General features: G+C 40.4%; 1 long non-coding RNA gene across 1 annotated transcript; it reads left to right on the plus strand.

The window, feature by feature from the left end:
• Window positions 1-1,201: 1,201 nt before the first annotated feature.
• On the plus strand, window positions 1,202-6,712 carry LOC133388391 (uncharacterized). Its single transcript, XR_009763780.1, has 3 exons — window positions 1,202-1,339; window positions 5,997-6,123; window positions 6,421-6,712. It is a non-coding gene; the product is annotated as an uncharacterized LOC133388391 (long non-coding RNA).
• The last annotated feature ends 17,073 nt before the right edge of the window (window positions 6,713-23,785 follow it).

The following is a 23,785-nucleotide window of genomic DNA, read 5'->3' on the forward strand; positions in this document are numbered from 1 at the left end:
TCCTCAGTGCTCTGCATGCAACATTTTGGACAGCCTTACCTCTTGTAAAACCCATGGACCTAGAAAAGCATAGCGATACGTAATAAAACAGAGTTGTATATGGTACAGAGCAACAGGGTAGCACAAGGCTTTGTGCACCCCCCCCATCTGACTCAGGGGGCTTATTGACATCATGCTTTGACTCAGAAGGGGCAAAATTCCTAAAGAGGATGTGAAGCCAGTGAAATAAATTTGAAGAGAGCCCCTAGAATAGTGAACTGGAAAACTCTTATCTCAGATTAGGTATGTGAAAATAGCATATGTTGTGACTCTCCTCCTTCCAGAGGTGGCCCTCCTAAACATCTCTCTGCTGTTCTGTTGTGCTGTACAGGTTTCCCATTAGCTGCCAGGCACAGTTCAAAATGGTGGTATCAGCTCTACATGATCTGGAGTCTACGTACCTCAGGACATACTTTCTCCTATAGACCTGATATTTAGATTTACAGGGCAGGTTTTACTCTGTATCCCCTCTGCTGTGGATGTGAGAACTGTTAAGTGTGTGAGAATGGCTTTCTTCAGAATAACATCCACCTTGTGGAATGCTTTACTTAAAGAGCTCTGCCCCTTTGCTAGCTCTCTGTTTCCAAGTTAAAACCTACCTTGATCAGAAGAAAATCTCTGCTGGCTGAGACATAGCTTCTTTCTGTTTTAATCAATGCAGAGTTTTTCTTGGCTGTTTTTTTTTTTTAATGCCCATTCCCTTGTGGTTTTAATTAAATTCTGTTATTGCTTCCATTATTATAGTACACTACTTCGGGTACCATTGTTTTGGTAGAGAATGCAGTCTACATATGTGTGACTGAATTTAAAAAGAAGCAATAGACCATGAATGGGTGTTATTTAAAGAGGGCATTCATCCATTTTTTGTTTTAGACAGAGGAATCCTTGTCAGTTCACTGGTTCTACACACTAGGTCAGATATGGGGAACCTTAGGCTCAACAGCTGTTGCTGAACTACAGCTCCCATCATCCCTGACCATTGTCCTTGCTTGCTGAAATTGATGGGAGTTGTCATTCAGTAACACCTGGAGCTTGTGTGTGTGTGTGTGTTGGAGGGGTTGTTTGAATTTTGTCTGTGTATGCATGCTTTGTGGGTTTGTGTGAAGGCAATGTGTTTGTGGGTTTATGTGAAGTATTTACATAACACTGATTCCAGTGTCAATATTCCTTCAATTTGCAGAGGAAGAAAATTGGGCTGAAAGATCAAGGGGAAATGTGAATATATGAAGGCTAACAGTGTAAACCTAACCATGTCAACTCAGAAGAAAGTTCTGCTGAATTCAGTAGGGATTACTCCCAGGTAAGTAGGGTTAGAATTGCAGCTTGAGTGTATTAAATGAGCACACAATGCATTCTGTCTGTCTGTCCATCTATCAGATTTATATCCTGCCTTTTCATTGAATGATCCTCAGGGTGATTTACATCAGAGTGTGCTTCTCTCCAGTTTTGAACTTCAAGGGCAACAACAATGAATACTATGTGAAATTAGGAGTTTGTTGCTAACATGGTGTAGAAGTAAAACTGAAAGTGGGGAACTTAGATTGCAATATTTCCCAAGGAATAAGACACATAGTGCTCAGTGAAACTTAATCCTGAGTACACCTGTTTAGGATTATGCAGGTAATGTACAATTTCTTGTTTTTTGGTGTGTGAGTGATGTAGAAATGTGTTAATCCATCTCTTAAACCTGTGATTTTTTTAAAAAAAATGTTTGATTTTATTGCAGAATAAATATTGCACATTCTGTCTTCAAAGTTTGCAAAAGCTTGATATAAAATATGCCTATCACATAAAAACACACAGTAGCCTTAACAGAAACATGACAGTATTAAATGGCTCTTGCACTGTAATAGACTAATGGGATTCAAGATGAATAGTATGAAGGAGTACTGGGTTTGTTCAAAAGGAAGGCTTCCATTAGCTGAACTTCTGTGATAATCACCGCATGTCAAAACTGTTTATGTTTCATCAACTTCCTCCTGAAGACAAAGTACAATGGCTCTGTGCACAGAGTAGGGATATTAGTGCACCCTGGGTAACATTTGATGCACTTGAAAAATTCAAACAAATTGAATTTTAAATTTGCTTTCATAATAAAAGATTGGTGTAGCTGGTTTCCAGCATCCCTGCACTGATTGCAGAAAAAAACCCTTACCCTTAACTTGAGCCATGGAAAGGTCAAGGGGTTTTTTTGTATTATTAATTTTAGATCCCCACCTTTCCTCTAAGGAGTTCAAGGTGTCATCCATGGTTTTTTCCTCCTCATTTAATCCTCAAACAACCTTGTGAGGTAGATTAGGGTGAGAGAGAGTGACTGGCCCAAGGTCATCCAGTGAACTTCATAGCTGAGTGGGGATCTGAACTGTGGTCTCCCAGGTCTTAGCCAGCACTCTAACTACTAGCAGTGGCGTCACTAGGGTTGGTGTCACCTGGTGTGGTAACTCATGGTGTCACCCCCATGGACCTCCTCCCGTATCAGACCATACAAAATCCTTAGTAATGTTTTTTGTACTAATGTTACTCGTAAATCATAATTCCCATATATCACTGAATGTAATGGCAATAGTAGTGACATAAACAACTAGCAAAATTAAAATTACACCTTTAAATTACAATATCATATGCACAGCCCAAATTCTTGCTCTTATCACTAATGGGAGTTAATTATCTTGCATATGCCCATAGTAAATTTTCAGATACTTTCAGACCCTCAGCAATTTTCAAGTGGTCTATGTAGAAGAAAAGTTTGGGAACCCCTGGAATAAGACACCTGCTTATGTCCCTATGCTGCTCTCTCCCTTCATTTAGGGGCCTGGGATGCATGCGTGTGGAAACACCTCCTTACAATTATGGAAAGTGATTCTTAATAATGTCTCCAGACACAAAGTTACATAGGTATTTATCAGTTGTTTAGTAGAAAATTCAGAGCTTCAGGGTCCCTTCATGATAGTTACAGCCACGTACACCCTTTTTTGCTCCTGGATTAAGGATGAGATCTTTGTTAATGCATTCTCTCACAACAACAAACATCTCTAGGAGCCAATCAGCATGAATGTGGAGAGTGTTAGCAACTGAGAAGAGTCTTCTCAGTGGCTGACTCACCTTCTTTCACTCTGATTGGCACAATCTGCAGAAAAGGGAAGGAAGCATATTAGAAGACTCTTCTCAGTGACTAACGCACTCCCTTTTCATACTGACTGTAGGATGCTTGGAGACATAGCGACCCTGCTCCCAAAAAAGCAGAGGGACTAAGATCCCCTGGGCGACTACCCTCCTGGTGCTTATGGACATGACTGTAATATATTTTGTGACGTGCAAGTTCAATATTATTTATTAAGTGTTTAGGATTACACTGATGGCATTCCCAAATATGTACTTTCACACAGACTTTGGTTTTCCATAACACAATGTTTGTCCAAGCCTTCTCACTTGCGGGGGCACTACTTGCACACCCCTTCCATAAGCACATCAAAGTTGGATACACACCTGAATGAAGACCCAGACAAAAGGGCACTCAAATCAAAAAGGTAATTACAGTGGCCGAGCAGATCTTGTACAGTGGTTATACTGACTGGGCAGCCACTGTCCTTCACATTTTACAAAATACTTTTTCCTATACAAAGATTAAATTTCTGTGTATGAAAAAGTAATATATGAAGTGGTCTCAATAGTGAGAAAAGTAAACAAGTGAATGGTGATCCAAATGTTTTTCATTCTCACATTATGAAGCTAGCTGCCAGATGATGTATCACCTTCCCTACGCATGCAGCGTAGACTGAAAAAACAGCACCCAAGCCACCATTCAATACGTGCACGTGTTCTTTCCGACATGAATCTACAGGTCTCAAAAAGTAATGTGTGAGAAAGTCCTCAAACACCTTATAACATGCCTCAAACATGGTCTCTTGTTCTACCAGCAAGCCTTCACACCATCACTTTGCCAAAACATAAGGATAGGTAAATTGCTTTTAGGGAGGTTCACAATTATGATTTCCTATTTATTTAATCTAAAAATATTTAAAATACATAAAAACAGCCAGGGGAAGATATTGGAGAAATATAAAATAAATACAAATAAAAAAGGGGGGGGGAGGTGAAGAGACCTTAAATGTGCTACTCACCATCTCTCAGCCTGTCCTCCCCTCAGGATGAAAACAACGGAGAACCATGACCACCCCCAGGAAGAAGGGCACACTTAAAATGTAGAGGAAAAAATTATCTACAACCATAGTGTGAAATCAAATACTTATTGGGACACAGTATGAAGAAATATTTATATAAACATGACTCTCAAATATGTTTATGAATTGCACGATCTGTAAACATATTTATCGTGCAATCCGATGTTTGTTTACTCAGAAGTAAGTCCCAATGTATTCAATGGGGCTTACTCAAGTGTGCAGAGAACTACAGCCTCAGGTGATAAGGAACTTGTTCTTTCAACTTGTTCTTTTAAGTTGAGACCTTATCCCAGTCTGAGTCTGTGTTGGAATTGCTTTTTAATATGTTTTTAAGCCTTTTCTTTTTTTAAAAAAGATGTTTTTTTAAAGCTTTTAAAAATATTTTCAAAGATGTTTTAATATATTTTAAAGTCTGTTTTATGATGTTTTAAAGTGCTTTTAGTGCTTTTGTTTACCGCCTGGGGCTCCTACTGGGAGGAAGGGCAGGATATAAATCAAATAATAAATAAATAAACTTCATTCACCCAACCCAAAATTCAGAATCATGCCTCTTTAGGCTGTTTTCCAACTGTTTATTCTTGCTTTATGGTTATTGGATTTTAAATGGCTTTATTTCTTGTTGTGAGCTGCCTTGGTTTCCAACCCTACCTCACAGGATTGTTGGAAAGACTACACACATACACTGCAGATGTATAAATACATACAGCCCATATAATAGTTTATTGTCAAACCAGTTGGTCATTGCAGAAAAATCAGTATTAGTTTTTAAAAAATCAGTATTCGTTTCCTACAGAATAAAAACTGTAATACCTAAGTAAGCCCTGCCTACTTGCTTTAAAATAGGACTGGAGGAGGGGGGGGGACAGAAAGACAACACAAACACAATTCTTTTTTACATTCACTCCAAAGTCCCATTGATTTTCAGCACATTCATAACCATGTCTACTCAAAAGTAAATCCTATTGAATTCAATGGGATTTACTCTGGAGATATGGGATTAGCAATGCTTTTACCCCCACAAAAGCAAGTATTGGGAAGGTTTTGAAAACACTGCCCAGGATCTGACTCCTACACACAAGAGGGGAAAAAACTGAAATGTATATAGTTACCCAATTTATGAGATTTTCAGATAAATGGGGGGGGGGAAACACCATTTTCTGGCCTTGCAATGAGGTTTACTAGACACTGCCACAGGTCAAACAAACACTTCACTGATTGGCTGCAATCCTGAACGGGTGGGGTTAAAGCTACAAAGTGCTATACAGTAGCTTAAAAAAAGATTTAATGGGGGCAGCTGACGTTTTTATGTATATCTTGAGAACTGGACCACCTAGAAACTTTTTTTTTAAATTAAAACTGAGAGACACCCCCCTCTGATGGTGTCACCTGGTGTGGTCTGCAACCCCCGCACCCCCTAGTGACATCAATGGGGCGTGGCTGATGTTTTTATATATATCTCGAGAACCGGACCACCTAGAAACTTAATTTTTTTAAATTAAAGCTGAGAGTCACCCCCCCTCTGATGGTGTCAGCTGGTGCAGTCTGCACCCCCCGCACTCCCCTAGTGACGCCACTGTCTACTAGACAACACTAGCTCTTCACTGGAAGTTCCCTTTCTTCCTGTCCCATTGAGGAATGCTGGTCTACCCACAACGGCTTTGCTGCCACACAAAAACAATCAAGTATGAAGCAGCATCTGGCAGGCAGAGCAAGGATGAACAGGGAAGGTGCAGCTGTTAACAGTCTGTTATGCTCAACGTGTCTTTCTGTCTACAGATTAGGAACAGAAATTATAAAGACTGACCCACAGAGTGCACAGAGCATCAGCCAGGAAGAAAAAAGAAAGATGGAGTTGCTGGAGGAAGTTGTTAGTATTTGCTTCCCTTGACTCTGCCTAATTCAGGTATCCCACCAAGGTGGAAACCACCTTCAGTAGCTTCTGCACATAACCAGTTTCCTCCAGAACTACAACCCAAAGGCACTGCTGTTTAAAGGGGCCAGAGTGGTGAGGAGGAATGGTAAAGGAGTTGCTAAACTTCCTTGTTTTTCCTTTGTTACTCTTAGGCTAGTAAAAGTAATGTAGCTCAGGGCTTTATTCCCCTGTTCCCCCATTTGTGCCTGTAACAAGGGACCACAGAGGACTTGCTGTGTTTAGTAACTTGCAATAGGGTTATCTGACAGTAAGCTTTCTCCCATACAGATCTGTCCTAAGGTCAGGAAGATCATCAAGCCTGTGCCACAGCCGGTAGATGTCCATCTGGCAACAGTGGAGTTATCTTCTGTGATGGCAAGTTCAGCCACTCTCAGGAATAGTTTTCCCCCAGAAATAAAGGGAAGCACCAACAAAGTTTAGTGAATGCTGAAAACATGTCTGTTCACTGTGGCTTTTGCTGGCTATGGAAGTCTGCTGCTGTAAAACTGGAAATGATTTTTTAACTGCTTGATTGTTATTGTAATTGCATTTTTATATTGTATTTTATTATTTGTTGCCCACTGCTGCCTTGAGATGTCCACAAAACAAGTGGTAAATAAATAAATAAATAACCCCAGGTGCCTCATTTCCTAGCCGTCCGGGGGTCAACATAGCTCCAAATCACCCCAGGTAGGGTTGGGACACCCGGAGCAATTCAGGGCTGTCAGGGGGCAGGCTGTTGGCCAGGAAGGCTGCAGAGATCTGCTTCACCAATGTGTTTCCCACAGGGAAGGTGCTTGATTGAACCCCTCCCGCTCTTGGTCAGTGGGGGAGAAGACACAGTGTCTCCATCCCCTATACCTCCTGTCTGTATGTTGAATTTGGGTTTTCAAAATCTGAAATAAAAATTTGCTCCACCCCTGAATTGATTCATGGCTGGATCTGCAGTGGGTGGTCCTTGGCACAGGCTCTGGGTCAGGATGGCAGGAGTTATGCACAGCCCTAGTGTGCACTGGTCTTCCCAAAACTAATGAACATTTCCACTACCTGACTCTTACCCATTGCACATGAAAACCCTCCTGTCCATGCATTCAGTTTATACAATAAAAATCCATTTATTTTCTTTTGTCACTCCAGAAATCTCAATTGTTCCTGTTTGTGTGACTGAGTGACTGACACAGCTGGTACTTTGGAAATAACAACAATAAAATGTTTCATCTGTAACCCTTCCCTTCTCTATCACCTTTACACAATACAAATCTGTTACTTTTCCTCTGGTCCTCCACATATCACAAACCAAAAGCATTAGCATACACTGAAAAAGAGGGTAGAAAATTCCAGGTTTTTTTTAATACTGTAAGGGTAGAAAATAGCTGAGAATAGTAAAGGATAATTTGCATTAGTACAAATATGTACTAACCTTGAGTATACACCCCATCCCCACTAAATCCAAAATTAAATGAATTCTTTTGTTCTCTGGATAAACCCTTTAGACAGCAATCCTAACCCCCAACCCATGCTCCTGGAAGGGGTTAGGATCCAATGGATTTCCTTGTCTGCTGATCTCTGCCAGATTTTGCCAGTAAGGGTGGGGCTTTGGTGTGGAGGCTTTTGCTGCATCTGTGGAAATTGCAGTAGAGGCAACACTACTGCTGGTGGTAGCTGGTGGAGGGATGAAGCTGGGCCGGTCACAGATCTGCTTGATCCTAAGCTGATCCAGTTGGCACAGCAAAACAGCTGGTACAGCAAAAATAGAAATAAGCTGCCCTGTCACCTCCTGCTCACCTGATACAAGTGGCAGGACTTGGATGTTAGATTCCACCTCACTTCCCCCAGCAAGGAGTTGGGATTGTTCTACTGAGTACCATCTCTGCTGCAAATAGATTACAAAAAAAAAAGTGAGTGAGGAGGAAGAATGGATAGGTTTGGGGGATATTTTTTTGGGGGGGGGAGTACAAATTGCAGAAAGATAGCCTTGATAGTCTCTTGGAGCAACACCTAAGGAAGAATGACAAAAGGCTGCATGGAGCACAAGAAACACAAATCACGTATGCTTCCTGCTCTATCTGCATTGTTGCTGAAGATTCCAAAGGCAGTCAACATTTTTATGCCAATATATAAGGAACTACAAAATAAACTCAGCTGGACATATTTTTTGTACTGTTTATAGCCAATGGCCATTACTAACATAACTAACAAAAAATAAAGACAATTAACTGAGGAGGAAGGTAAACATATAAATCATTAAAGAAAACTCTGATGGTCATATGTAGGCTGTGAGGTTTTTTTTAATAGAAGGTTGGGGGAGGTTGTATTCTGAAGCATAGGTGCTTGCCCACCAGTGAATCTTAACACTACTAATGGCAGTGACACACTAAAGTACCTGCTAAGTGCTGTCTCACTTCAGGAGAAAATTTAATTTGGAACTCTTCCTGGATTATGAATCTGACCCTGTAATTTACAGCTCATTGAATAAAGCTAAATAGAAGGGAGGAAATGCGGATGATTAATTAAGGAGAAGTAAATTAGTCTCTCTTTCTGAGTAACAGGCTTGGATACATTCTACCTCCTTCTCACTATAAAAATCCATCTGCAGGCCAGGTAGTTAGTAATTTCTAAATGAAATGCCTGCATTTAGATAAGAACCACTAATGAACAGACCAATTGCCTTGGTTTAGAATGTGCTGTGCAAGACTTGCTTGCAGGGAGATTAATCTGCCACATACTTTGTGTGTGTGTGCTTTCTTATCCCATTTTGTATTTAATTTCCAGATGGCATAGCAAGAATTTTGATTAGCTTCAGGCTAGTTCACTCATGCGCATTCAGCAAGCATGACTGCATGATGACTGCAGCATCTTCTTGCCATTGCATAAAAGTTTCCAGAGGTGCTTAGCTGGCTCCTTAGGAAACAGAATATGAAGCTCAATGGGTCCAGTGATGCAATTCTTAAAAACAGTATGCTTCCCTACTTTGTGACTGTTCATTTGTGTCTTGGAAGAAAAGATAGATGAGGCAGATTAAAAACAGTAGGTGTCACTATCTTCATTCACCAGGTATTGGAACTTCAGTGCTGACCTCCCTGCCCTGAAACAGGTGGGACCCTAATTGTATGTTTCATGTTCCAAAGGCATAGTGTACTTGGTGCTTGTATGATCTGTCTTCATAAGCATTCAGAATAAGTGTTCAGAAGGAGCCACAGGTCAGTGGTTTTCATTCTTTGTATGCCAGAGGTGCCACGTTCAGTCCTTGGGATCTCCAGATACAGCTATGGAAGACTGCTGTCTGAAACCCTGGGGAGCTGCTACCAGTCAGTGTAGGTGATACTGAGCTAGATGCGTCAATAGTTTAACTCTCGTATAAGAAAGCATCCTATATTTCAGGTTCCTCTTGCTTCCATTAGCAGATGTTCTGTTGTCAATGAGCTTTTTGAGCCAATCTAATCTAGTCCTTTCCTCCAGTGCACATTGCTACGGTTTCCAGATCTCTGTTCTTGACCATTTCTGAATCATGAATAGATTTCCATTTCTTTTCCGCACTCTCATCTTGCTTGACCACAGGCCAAGCTGGCTGGGGCTGACAGGAGTTGAAGTCTAACATATGGAGAGCATCATGTTGGCTACCCCTGTCCTAACTCATGCTTTTTGGTCTTTTATTGGACTGGGTGACATTTCTGCTTAGGTGGCACTCTTGTCTTCAGTCCAGCCCTTTGCAAACGGTTCAGGGACCACTGGGTTAAATTAAGGTGCTTTTACAGTGCTTGCACCAAAATGGATAGTTACATGCTATAGCTCTTGATAGTCTGTTACCCTAATAGCTGTCCAGCATTTATTCTCCACAGGACTCCAAGGACTGTGAGCAAGTCATGCCAAACAATGTAAGTGCAGGATTAATGTATGGCTGTCTGATTTTAGCAAAAGTTTTAAAATGATAAAGAACTTACTGTCTTTCCAGAAAATGATTTTGTAGTGAAGGGGAATGTTGTTATCAGAAAATAATGTTCTAAATTGAAATACATACTGTTGGCAAAGACATTTCATTGCTTTAGCCTTGTTTTTAAAAATGTTATTGTTTCCATACTACCAAGATCACAGAGATTATGCGCTACCAACACAATGGGCAAATTTATGCAATAACATCCTGGAAATTGTTTACAGGTTTTGTGTATAAATTATTGCTTGGATTACATTTCTCTAATTTTGGTTCTGCCTGTTCTGAGTGAGAATTCAAGGGTTATTATTTTTTTCTGTTGCAGAAAGGCAGCTGCCCTCACTAATACTTCACCTCATTTTTTGCTTGCACTTACGTTGCTTTACCAAAGGAACCTTGGTGGAACTTAAACAGTATCTATAATGGTTCTTTTTTTACAGAACAGTTGGCAGTGATACTAATATTTTGAGTAGTTATGTCTCCTTTTCACTCCGTGTTCCAATTAGAGGCAAGGATGCCCAGATATATCTGCTGATCAATGACTACAATTCATATAAAGGGATGTTTCAAAATCTTGGAATTCTTCCCTCACTTTGTTCATTGACAACAATGCCCTGCTTCTAAGCAGACTGGTGCCCACTGCTACTTTGACATTCGAATTTAGCTTGCAATCCTAACCCCATTTATCTGGGAGTAAACCCCAGTGAATTCATTAGGGCTTATTTCTAAGGAGTTGTAGTTAGGATTGTGCTGTTAGACAGCAAATGGACACGTCTACATTTCATCAGTAGGAAGTGACTGTAAGGTTTTCTTTCTTAATATTGTCCATGGAAGATCTCATCCTTGGCCAAGTTAGACATGTCATCTTTGGGGGGGGGAGTCTTTTCATTATATTTAAAGCCAACTGAAGCACTATAAAGTAGATAAAGTACAAACTTTTATTGCCATTCTTCAGAAGAAGCATGCAGGCTGATTGAAGCTGGTCTATGAAAAGATTATTATTATTATTATTTATTAAATTTCTATACCCCCCCCATAGCTAAAGCTTTCTGGGCGGTTTACAACATAAAAACAAATACAATATATAATATACAATTCATATTCAGTACAATTAAAAGGAAAAATACATTACATTTTAAATAAACATAACTAAACAATAAATCTCAACAATGTACATAACATAACAAAATAAATAAACCAAACACAGTTCCCTGAGATAAAAGCTTGATTGTTAAGCTACTCTGAGAACTGTAGCTAAAAAGCAATAAAAACCATGTACCATCATTATTCCATAAAGTGACTGGGTCTTCAATAGCCATTGGAACATCTATTTTGCATGCTTTATTATCTGGCATATATTTGGACGGTGCTGTATTTGTACCAATAAACCAGTTGAAGTTTGTGATGCTGTGTGACTAAAAGAAATTCACATAAAGTTGACCAGGTAAATTAATGTCACAAGGCTGAGCACCAATTCACTTGGTCACGCTATCTTAATTCATTCAGCAGTGTAAAACTTTTGAACTGACAAATCTCTTGATTAGGGCTGTGTGGGCCTTCCACTCCACCCCACCCCACTTTGCTTTGGGGACCTTTTTGGATTGGACCCCTGTTTGCTTTGGATCGCTATGGCTCACTTTGGGAAAGGTTCACTTCAGAACCAAAATCCAAAGCAATATTTGGAGAATGGAAACTTCAGTCTTCCCATAGATTTGCATTGGGAAACCAAAATGGCCATAACTTTCCAGGTTTTTTTTCCCGCATAGGTGCATAAAACTTGCAGTAAGAGTACCCTCCCCCTAGACTGGATTAACACTACAAGATTTCAGACAAACACTATGGCCATAATGAGGATGGGGGGAAGAGAAGGCTTAGACCACAGTTGTAAAACACTCTTAATAGTTTCCCATTCTCTTTGGATCATTTTAGGGGGAGGAGCTCACCCTGGAGGGGCCCTCCTTCAGTCTGAATACACCTCCCTTGATATTCAGGATTTGGAGAAAGTGGTTGGATAGCCCTACAGTTGACCTTTGTGATATCTTCTTGCAGGCTTTTGCAATCTAAAACTTCAGCCAAGGCTCTATATAACATCTGCAAAACCTGTTTATTTCAGCGATTGCATTAATACCCCCATCTTTCCCTCTAGGAGTTCAAGGCAGTGTACATGATCCTTCCCCACCCTTTTTTTTTTCTCACAACAACCCTGCAAGATAATGACTGGCCAAAGACAACTGACTAACTATGGCTCTCCAGTTTCAGACAGGAAATATATACATTTTATAGCAGCTGGTGAAGGCGGAAGCTGAAACGTTGTGATAGAGCAATAAAAACCTCTGTTTTGTTAATCACAATTATGTACATATATTTTTAGGTGATTAATGGAATCCTTATAGGGATCCAGAGTAAGCTTGGGTAAAGTTCTGTTTGTTGCTTTCAAAATTCTCTCTCTCTCTCTCTCTCTCTCTCTCTCTCTCAGTTGTTGAAAAAGTATTTCCCATTGTTGTAAGGGATGACTTCTGTGAGGATTATCTGGGTAATCAGATCTCACCCAGGGCATTTTGCTACTTGAAGCCAAATATTATGCCCCACCCATTCTATGGGCAGCATTTCCTTGAGAGGAGCAGACTAGCTGACAAAAGCAGAGCAGGCTGCACGTATCACACAGTGCTGTCCTCTAACACATCACCATCACTCCCTACCCCTCCATCATCTTCCATCTGAGGTAGCTGCCTCCCTCTGCCTAATAGTAGGGCTGGCCCTGATCCAGGGAGACAAGAAGAAAGGGGGACATTTATCTCTTTCTTGGCTAATTCAAAGGGCTTGCTTGCACAAAGGTTTAATTTTAAATATAGCATTCAAATGTGATTTGATGTTCAGCAGTGCCTTGTCCTATAGATATTTTGCAGAACTACTGTATTGTCAGCTATGTTCCATTCTGACAAGTTAAGTATTTGGAGATTAGTTTTGCTCTTACTAGACTTAAGCAGTTAAAAAAGTAAATTAAGGCAATAGGCAGTGCATTTTTATTCCAGAAAAGGAGCACATAAATGAACAACCCTAAAAAAGCATAGCCCATTTCTACAGCAGAACTACAGGTATTCAGAATAAATGGATTAATGTGTCATCTGTTTCACTGTGAGAGCAGTCATAAATTACTCGGGATTTCAGCTTTAGAACACCTATGCGGACATATGGGCAAAGACAGGTCTACTAAATGCTATTGCTGGAAGCCATCTTTGCATATTGCAAATTTAATGATTCTGTCTGCTGTCATTGGCAAAAATTGTATGAGATGAGAAAATGGGTGGCTAACAGTGATAAAGCCTTACAGTAATACAGAGTAAAATGAAGTAGTTGAAATTATATGGTATGTGATGTATTTAAAATTCAAGCATGCATTTTTACTTCTTGAGTGTTGAGCAAAATCAGTTTACCTAGTCTTTAAACAGTGCGGTCAACAAGATAATTGTCAGTATCCAATCATACTCAATCCAAATGGCTATCTGTATGCTTTGATTACTTTTCTGTAAACATTTGTTTTTGGTATGGTTTGCAAGTGCGTTTTGTAGACAACCAATTTTTTAAAAGAAGTGTTGACACACTCTGGGTGTCTTTCTCAGAAACCTCATGTATCCCATCTTTTGTCTTGTAAATAGTTGGATTATAATATCATAATTTCAAATTCTGTAAGAATCAAGCATTTCAAGATGGGCCAGTCCTGCAATGCATGTTGGCTGTGATGTCTCTACCTATCCATTTTGAGCTGAATGTAAAAAAAGAAGTTACTTCCTAGTTGCCTGAATCCACCCTTAGGTTCCACATATTTCCCTATAATGACTGTACATCCTCTGTTTTGTCCACAGTGTCAGAGTCCAAATCAGTTTTGGACTCTGAATCCATAAACTTCAAATGTGACACGGATGCATAATTCTGACTTGGGCAACAAATGAATTCCAAAAGTAGCAAACTACCACAATGTACATAATGCTTAGGCCAGCCCTCCATAACAACAGCTTTGACTTATCAAATTGTCTTATTTGTAGACATTTGGAGAATTGCATTTCTGATTCAGTTTGGAGTGGCTTCTAACAGGCCTGTCATCATTGGTAATACCTCTGCTGATGCATCTGAATTAGCAACTAATATGATACTAGGACAAGTGTAAGGTTTTGGTGTTCATACACAAAGCCTGTAACAACTTGGGAGCAGGGTACCTGAGAGTTCACCTTACTCCCTCTCCATACATAGGTGCAGTGTTTTGCTAAAGACTTTTCCCTTTCCTGAGGCAAGAAAGTTCAAGAAAATTTAGTGTTTTATTGAAGCAAGCTGTTGTCTTAGCAGGCATTCACACTCAAAGCAGCTAATGAGCACAGTTTTATCTCACATTCTTCTTTTATCTGTTGGAAGCCCTGGGTCAGCAACAGCAGGAAAGATTTCTTTATGGCCCTGCTTGGATTTACACCACCCCACTCTTCCCTTCAGGCCGATGTTTTTATTTATTTATTTATTTTATTTTATTTATATACCGCCCTAAGCCCAAGGGCTCTCTGGGCGGTGTACATAACAATAAAACAATCAGAAAATATATAAATACAATAATACAATGGAATCAAACCAAACAGATGTAAACAAAAATCAAAACAGCAGCAAAATACATCAATAAATATTAATAGTACACATTAAAATGCCTGGGAATATAAAAAGGTTTTCACCTGGCGCTGAAAAGATAGCAGCGTCGGAGCCAGGCGCACCTCTGCCCAGATCTAGGGCCCTTTATTTATACCAAAAAGACCCTCTGGGATGGGGCACAGGTGGTACTTATACATGTGAGATTTTTATCTTTCCCAGGGGTCAGTGTCTTTAGATCTCACACTTCTAGCTTTTATTTATCTCACAGTGACCTTGGAGTTGTTACAGGCTGACCTGAGAATGCAGCTGTGAAGCCTTCCCCCACCCCTGTTAGTGTATGTGAAAGTTTTCTCCATGCTGTTTGTTTTGACTAATTAAATTGCCTTGTCCTGCTTTCTGCTGTCAGCATCGGCAGGGACAACAAGCTTCTTCAGAAAGCCTGCAATTTCTGGAAAAGAGCTTTTTCAGACTCCAGTTCTATGCAAGCAGTTTGCTAAAGCAATAAACCATATAGATCAGGGGTATGAGACAAGAATTCTGGGACAGGGGGAATGGGGCATGCCGCACTAAGCTTCCTCAGTGTTACATCTAGATATCTTGTGGATTTTGCCCCTACATGCAGTTACTGTGGTCATCAGAGAAGGCCCATTTGGTTGTATCACATCATGTCTTGATGTTTGATCCATGGCAACTTGATGCAAGGCCTTAAATTTGGCAGCATGAGAGTTGTAGAAGTTCCCTTTTGGTTGACAGGGGTTCACCCTACTGGTATTTTGATGCCTAGTGAAGACTTTTTCCATGTAGATGGACCTCCTGGGGTGATCCAAGACATGTCTATCTGTCAATTTTATAAAATAGTACAATTATATTTTACATTATTTATTATGGGTTGTATCCATCAGGGTTTCACTGGTGTGATGGGACTTCCATTTCTCTCCTCCCCCCCCGCATGCCCCCAATCCTCCAGATCTGATTTTGTGGGCTTATGGGCAGGGGTTTAGCAATGGGGGGCAAATGAAGACATTGCCCCTCCAGATGATAATTCTGCCCCCCCAATGAATTTTTCCTTCAGCCCCCAAATTTCTAGCATTGCAGTAATCAAAACTTCACTTGAGCTTTTAGGAAAACAGTTTAGACATCCAAAGGAAGGGGCAGGGCCAAGTTACCAAGGGGATGTGAACACAGCAAGTAGAAGAGTTAGAGCTGCAAATGAACACAAATATTGATGAATGGGGGAGGAAGTTGCCAAATGGAGGAAGGTGAGGCTGGAAGGACAATATTGGTCTGCTTGCAGAAAATTGTTGCCAATTTAATGATTTTCCCATTAAAATCTGGTGTTTTTAGGTGCACATCTGGTGGCAAATTTTCCTGTCTAGTGGCTAGTGGGAAATCTAGTGGAAGCCAAACATTTTATGGTCAGAATCTGGCAGTTTTTACAAATACATCAATTTAGTTTTTCCCCTACTGTTACGTATTTCATGAAACTGTTTAGCCAAAACCTAGCTTTTTTAAAAAAAATTCTACTTTTGGATTTTTTGGTATTTTCCATTCTTTGCATTTCTGTACAGTCTATAAAGTGCTACATGCCTATTGTTCCATTTTTGCTCGAAGCCATGGCTAGTTGGCCCCCCATTGATTGAAAGGATGCCAGAGTAATGTACCCAACACAACACAATGAGCCAGTGACAGAGAGGAGGATTTTTAAGTCAAGTGTCCACATCCTCTGGTGTGCTTGGTTTTTAAAGGAATAAGGAAAGGAGGTTCTTGCCAATTGGCTTACTGAGAAGGAAAATATGTAGGCAATATTCTACCCAATCAAAGTGTGATGCAGCCTAAGCACCACCAAAGGAGATGTGGTTTAGGAACTATAGCCCTCAGAAATAAATGGCCTGAGCATGCACAGAGTGCACCTGACTTACCAATGAGGAACCTCTGTTTTTAATAAGGTGATTCCACAACAGGTATCCGTTGTATAAACAGTACATCTTATAATCATAGCAGGAAGATTCTGCTGGATCAGGCAAAGGCCCATCTACTCCACCATCCTGCTCTCAGAGTAGCCAACTAAGCACACACACACAGCATTTTTAAACCTAAAAAACCCAGGAATGCAAAACCTCCACACTTCCCTCAGATCTAAAAGATACACACACACATTTATATTTGCCATTCCAAACTTAAATATAACACACCAATGGTTGCTACAACCTTTAAATGCTATTATCCACCTTGTTAAGCTATTCCTCACAACACCGTTTCACAATAATGCAAAAATGTTATCATATACGGTGTGTAGTGGGTTACAGACAAATTTTGGTGAATTTGGGTAATGGGATTGGTGGGGAAATTTTTTTTGTTGGCAACACTGGTATCTCCCTTCCCTGTAGTGCTCAGGCAGCCTCTGTAGGTGGTGGGTGCTATTAGTGCATCTGGGCGTGTAGGATTGCCACATCTCTGGCTTTTGCCCAGACTAGAATTTCAGTCAGTCATTTCTAAATATGAACTACAGATATGAGATTTTTCTTACATCTATTCAGACTAGGGTTGCCAGGTGTCTGGTTTTCACCTGGAGACTCCAGCTTTTGGGGGTCCCCTCCAGATCTCCAGATGAATCACCTTAATCTCTGGACTGTTGTTGTTGTTATGTGCCTTCAAGTTGATTACGACTTATGGCGACCCTATGAATCAGAGACCTCCAATACCATCTGTTATAAACCATCCTGTTCAGATCTTGTAAGTTCAGGTCTGTGGCTTCCTTTATGGAATCAATCCATCTCTTGTTCGGTTTTCCTCTTTTTCTACTCCCTTCTGTTTTTCCCAACATTATGGTCTTTTCTAAGACCCTCTGTGGCACAGAGTGGTCAGCAGCGGTAACGCAGCCGAAGCTCTGCTCACGGCCGGAGTTCGATTCCAACGGAAGGAGGAAGTCAAATCTCCGGTAAAAGGGGTTGAGGTCCACTCAGCCTTCCATCCATCCGTGGTTGGTAAAATGAGTACCCGGCATATGCTGGGGGGTAAAGAAAGGCCGGGAAAGGAACTGGCAATCCCACCCCATATATACGGTCTGCCTAGTAAATGTTGCAAGACGTCACCCTAAGAGTCGGAAACGACTCGCACTACAAGTGCGGGGACACCTTTACCTTTTGGAGTTAACTCCATTGAATTCAGTAGGACTTACTTTGGAGTAGACATGGTTAGGATTGTGCTGAAAATCAATGGGACTTTTGAGTAAACATAGAGAAGGATTGTATTGTAAATTTTTCTCCCTCCGATCCTTTTTTTAAGCAGTTAGGCAGGGCTTACTTAAGTGCCACTGCTTTTATTTGGCAGGAAACTAATACTTTTTTTAAAAAAAAAAGTTCTGCAATGGCCAACTGATTTTGACAATAAACTATTATATGGGGCTTATGTATTTTTACATCTCCAGTGTATGTGTATATGGAACATTTCCAACAACCCTGTGTGGTAGGGTTAGAAACCAAGGCTGCTCATAACAAGAAATAAAGCCATTTAAAATCCAGTAACCATAAAACAAGTATAAAACAGTTGCAAAACTACTTAAAGTGGCATTATTCTGAATTTTGGATTGTGTGAGTGAAGATTTTTATCACTGAATTGCAGTCCTGTGCATGCTTCCCTGTCTGAGTAAGCCCCATTGAATACATTGGGACTTGCTTCTGAGTAAACATGTATAGGATTGCACTATAAATATCTTTACAGGCTGTGTAAATAATAAACATATTTGACGTTCATGCTTATATAAATATTTTTCATACTATGTCCTGATAAGTATCTGATTTCACACTCTGGTTGTAAATTAATATTTACAAATGATTATTTCCTCTACATTTTAAGTGTGCCCTTCTTCCTTCCATGGTCCCCCTCTGTTTTCACCCTGAGGGGTGGATTAGGCTAAGAGATGATGCGTAGCCCATAGTCAGCCAGTACACTTTGTATTTCCATTTTAAAAAGTAATTAAAATAATTTATATGCAGGCAAAGTTTATGAAGTTATGCAGATCTACATAACACATTTAAGCACATCCAACTCACATTTAAAATGAATAACTTCCCCCAAAGAATTCTGGGAAGTTTCCCCCTCATAGGTATAGTTCCCACCACCCTTAACAAACTACAGTTCCCAGGATTCTGTAGTGGGATTCATGTGCTTCAAATGTATGTTGAATGAGCTTTAAATGCATGGTGTGGATCTGCCCTAGTACGGTGTGCATTCATTACTGAATTGAAAAGAACAATTTTAAAAGATTGTTTTTTAAACAGGGCTGTAGCTTAGTGGTAGGACACATGCTTTGCATGCAAAGGTCCACAATTCAATCTCTGGAAAAGACTATTGCCTGGAATCCCGGAGAGCCAATGCTAGTCTATGTCATCAGTACTTAGCTAGATGGTACCCAATGGCCTGACCTGGTATAAAAGAGGAAAGAGACCCAAGGGCCACAGTGACCTGAAATTTATTTATGTGTTTCATTCACAACATTTATATACCACTTTATTTTAAAAAAGCCTCAAAGTGGTTTATAGAAGGCATGAAAACAGTAAAAGTATTGGCAAAAACAGTTAAAGACAGGTATTTAAAAATATTCAAAATAAAAAAACATAACAGCTTCTACATACCTGGGTAGGCTTGCCTAAACAAAAATGTTTCTAGCAGGTGCCAAAAAGAGTACAATGAAGGCGCCTGCCTAATGTAAATAGGCAGGGAGTTCCAAAGCGTAGGAACTGTCACATTAAAGGATTGATTTCTTACAAGTCCAGAACAAGTACTATGTGGAACCCATAGCATGGAAGGCACATCTTGAACTTGGCCTGGTAGCAAATCAGCTACCGGTGCAGATTTCAGAGCAGAGGTATTATGTGCTGATAGGGTCTCATTCATGTCAGCAATTGTGCCGCAGCATTCTGCACTAACTGCAGCCCCCAGGTCAGGTTGTGCCGCATGGGGATTTCTGTAACCTTGACTGACTGGCTGTCAAGATTTTTAAGTTTTGGTTAGGAACCCTGACTGGTTGTGGGATTCTGAGCTTTCTGCCTTACTCATAGGAATCTTGTTGTGGTTGGTATGGTATTGCATTTAGGAAATCATCACTGCCTTTTGTTTTTGTTTTTCTATTTGGATTTCATTTACCTCTGACCTTACTCCCTTACATCCATAGAAGCAACAACAGTGGCTCCATGTGGTCAGCTTAAACCCCTTAAACCCACTGATGATGCACCTTGTTATTTGCATGATGGTTTGTTTCTTGCCCAATAGTGGTAAAAGAGAATTCACAAACTGGGAAGTGTGACTTCAATTGCTGTTGTTCCCAATCTACTGCCTGTGAAGGTAGACCAAACCATGTGTGTTTTCTCTCTGTCAATTATTGCTCACTGGAATTGGGTTGGCTGTCAAAGTGAGTTTATAGCAGCCCACAGGGTAGGCAAGAAAGAGCAGACAATCTTCTTAACTCTTACTACTTTCTCAAACCTCTCTCTGCAGTGAAGGGTCAAGTCTGTAAAGAGGTTTGGAGCAGCGATGTTAAAAGGAAGGGCAGGGCATTCCAGGCAGGGAGTTGCCAACCCTGCTTGGATATGGATATCATTGCAGAGGATTCCTAGTCAAGTCTTACCAACAGCACAATCCTAACAATATCTACTCAGAAGTAAATCCTGTTGTATTCTATGGGGTTAGTCCCTTACTGTGTTTAGAATTGCAGCCCTCAGGGACATCCATCTTTACTCCTGAGTGCTGTGATCTAACATCTCCATAATACTAGGCTCCCTCTTCCTGCAATGGCCTTCTGGTGACTGACCTGGCCTGAGGGCACTTAAACCTTCTTGCCAGAAGGAAGTAGCTAAATTAAATGTTCCTTACCCAGGCTCTCTAAGCAGGTGGGAAGTGTTAGGTAAAAGTCATTCCCTAGACCCCAAGAGTTATCAAGAAACCTACATTATTGTCAGAACCAGTGTTACAGTGAATTATGGGACTTGGAAAGAATGGGAAGGACAACAACTCTAAGCCTAGTTTTTCTTTGTGAGAACCAAATGCTTAAGGCGCCTCTCAGACTGCAAACATCTCTGTAAAAACGAGATAAAATGTATCAACTCTAGATGTTGATATTTCTCTCTGTCTTAGAATCACTGTAACACATCCTGTAACATGGTAGCTAACTCAGCACAAACATGAAGTTCCCAAAATATCTAGCTACAATTGTATCCATAAGCTCTACGTCATATTGATGAGTGGTGTCAATCTGCCCCTTTTCCTCGCATTTTCTCAGCCCTTATCTCTGACAAGTTTTCTTTAGACTGACAAGTGTATCAAAACTCTCGCTTTCTTAGAATCAAAAGAAATACAACAATGAACAAAAGCGCTTACTTATCTCTGTAATATTGTATTCCCGCCTTATGATTTTAATAATATTGTATCTTGTTTGCTTTATGAAACCCTATATAAAGGATGCTTTAATTAATAAACGTTGCTCTTTGCCCTGACAAGACTTCTGTCTGGTCAGAGCAGGGAGCCCCTCTTGATCAAGAAGTAAAATTGTGTGTGTGTCTCTTTATGTTTGGTATCTGGCTGGACCATTAACAGGTAAATTGAATTGCTAAGCGTGCGCTCCTATTCAGGGCTGAGGTGTGCGCTAGCTCACCCTTCCTGGGAGGGGAGGAGGTTTAAATTTGAACCCAACAGAAGGAATGATCCCATCACTTCAACTGGAACTGGAAACACCCTCATTTAGCTAAAATTTCTATCTTAATGTCCAATCAGATAATTTTTTTTGTTTGAGTGGTATGCTCCAAGCAGCTGTAGTTAATATTTAATGTATCATGCTTAATGACATCACTAGGGCCCACTCCTATGACATCACTAGGGCACACACCCCTATGACATCACTAGGGCACGCACCCGTATGACATCACAAGGGCATATCCCCATGACATCACTAGGACCTGCCCCTGAAATCTCAGGGTTTGGGTGCTTCTGACCTGGCAACCCTATGGGCGTATGAAAAGCAAATGACCATTATGGACCAATCACTGAAAAGGGGAGGACTTTGGGGAGTGGCCAATGCTCTAGCAATTTAGACAAAAAAAAAACCACCCATAAGTCCAGATGCTAGAAAATCGGGTTTTCACAATAATCCGACCACAAACAGGACATGTATGGATCTTGAGGCTGCCAACTGAATTTGGAAAATGTGGATTTTGTGATTAGGTTGGTTTTTAATAAATTAAAAACTCTCTTTTAATATTCTTAACCAAGATACAACATCTATTAACTTCCCAGAATGATTTCCACCTGCCCCCTCTGTAGCACATGTAGTGCAATTTTATATTCCATTGCCTTCTGAGCATAGTTGGTAGTAATGTGCAAGACACCTTTCTCTATGGTACTGCCTTATATATGGAATTTCCTGCTGCAGGAAGTTAGATTACCGTCTTGTAAATGTTCTGCCAGCACTTCAAGACATTCCTCTTTAAACAAGCCTTTGATTCTGTCGCTGTTTAATGTAATCTATTCGTTTTTAGATCTGGCAAAGAAATATTTTATTTGTTTGTGCTTTGGGATTTTTTATTTATTTATTTTTTTGTAACTTGGGCTGCAATCCAAGCCCCGGCTGGGCAGGAGCAGGGCTTAACAGAGCAGTGGGGCCATCACCACATCCACAGACCTGTGTCTCATGCTGGCTGGGGCAGAAGGTGGGGGAGGATAGGCAAATTGTTGCACCAGCCTAAAGTTGGTGCAGCCATCAGGCCCACATTGGGTCCAATGCAGAGCTTGGAAAAGTTACTTTTTTGAACTACAACTCCCATCAGCCCCAGCCAGCATGGCCACTGGATTGGGCTGATGGGCGTTGTAGTTCAAAAAAGTAACTTTTCCAAGCTCTGGTCCAATGTCATCAAATGACAGCAGTCGGACAGGCTTAGGAACCACTGGATTCCAGGCCTGCACAGCCCCTTCTCAGAACACCCCATTTGGGGTTTCCACAAACTGCCAGTGGAAGGGATCCCACTGCTGTCACTTCCACCTGCACATTTGGTGGACAGAATGGGAACCTCTTCACCAGCAGAGTAACCATCTGGAAGGTCTGGGCAGAACATAGGAGGCTGCCTTATAGCAAGTCAGATCATTGGTCTATCAAGCTCAGTATTGTCTACACTGACTGGCAGCAGCTCTCCAGGATTTCAGACAGGATTCCCTCCTAGCCCTACCTGGAGATGCTGGGGCTTAATCCTGGAATGTTCTGCACACAAGACAGATCCTCTGTCACTGAGCAATGGCCCTTGCCCAAACACCTCCATCCAATCTAACACTGCCCCCTCCGCAGTTTGGCACAAGGGTGGTGAGATTATTCTTATGCTTATTTTTATACTTTGGTAGCTGCTTTGAGCTTTTGGAGCAAAATGTGGAATATAACATCTTTTATAAACAAAATGATGGGCATTTAGTAGGTATACATGTTACTGTAAAAACAATGTGGCATTGAAGTCAGCAGAGCATCTCCTGTTGGTTTTGATAAACATAGATTACATCCAATATTAGGGCAGGGGAACCAGGTACTTCTTCCTGTCTTCAGCTAAATTAAGTTCTGTTGTTTGTTCTTGTTATTGTTAAATTTATATATCGCTTATATGCCAAAATGGCTTCTAAGCAGTTTACAACAATAAAATCAGTAATAAAATACATACATAATTAAAATAAATAACAATTCAATGATAACATTGAAACATCCTTAATTATACAATAAAACAAACCAGTTAAAAAGCATGAGAATTAAAACACTTTAAAAAAAAGTTAATACCAATTGAAAGTCTGTATAGTGAATGGAGGGGGATGTATGTGACAGGGTGGATGATCACTTTACTTCTGGTCCATATCAATTTCATATGTGGTCATTTATAGATCCATTCCATCCTTTCCACCTTATTTCCACATAATCTGCATGAACATTTTATTTAAATTAATATTTGGTTGTAAAGTATGTGTTTTGATATGTATTTTCCCCAATGCATTAATTTCTAATTATTTTTATCCTAAAATAATGCATTTGGTACTTTTTTAGCAACCCCCCCCCAAAAAAACCAAAACTAAAAA

This window comes from Rhineura floridana, chromosome 7, assembly GCF_030035675.1.
Source record: "Rhineura floridana isolate rRhiFlo1 chromosome 7, rRhiFlo1.hap2, whole genome shotgun sequence".
Lineage (NCBI taxonomy): Eukaryota > Metazoa > Chordata > Lepidosauria > Squamata > Rhineuridae > Rhineura > Rhineura floridana.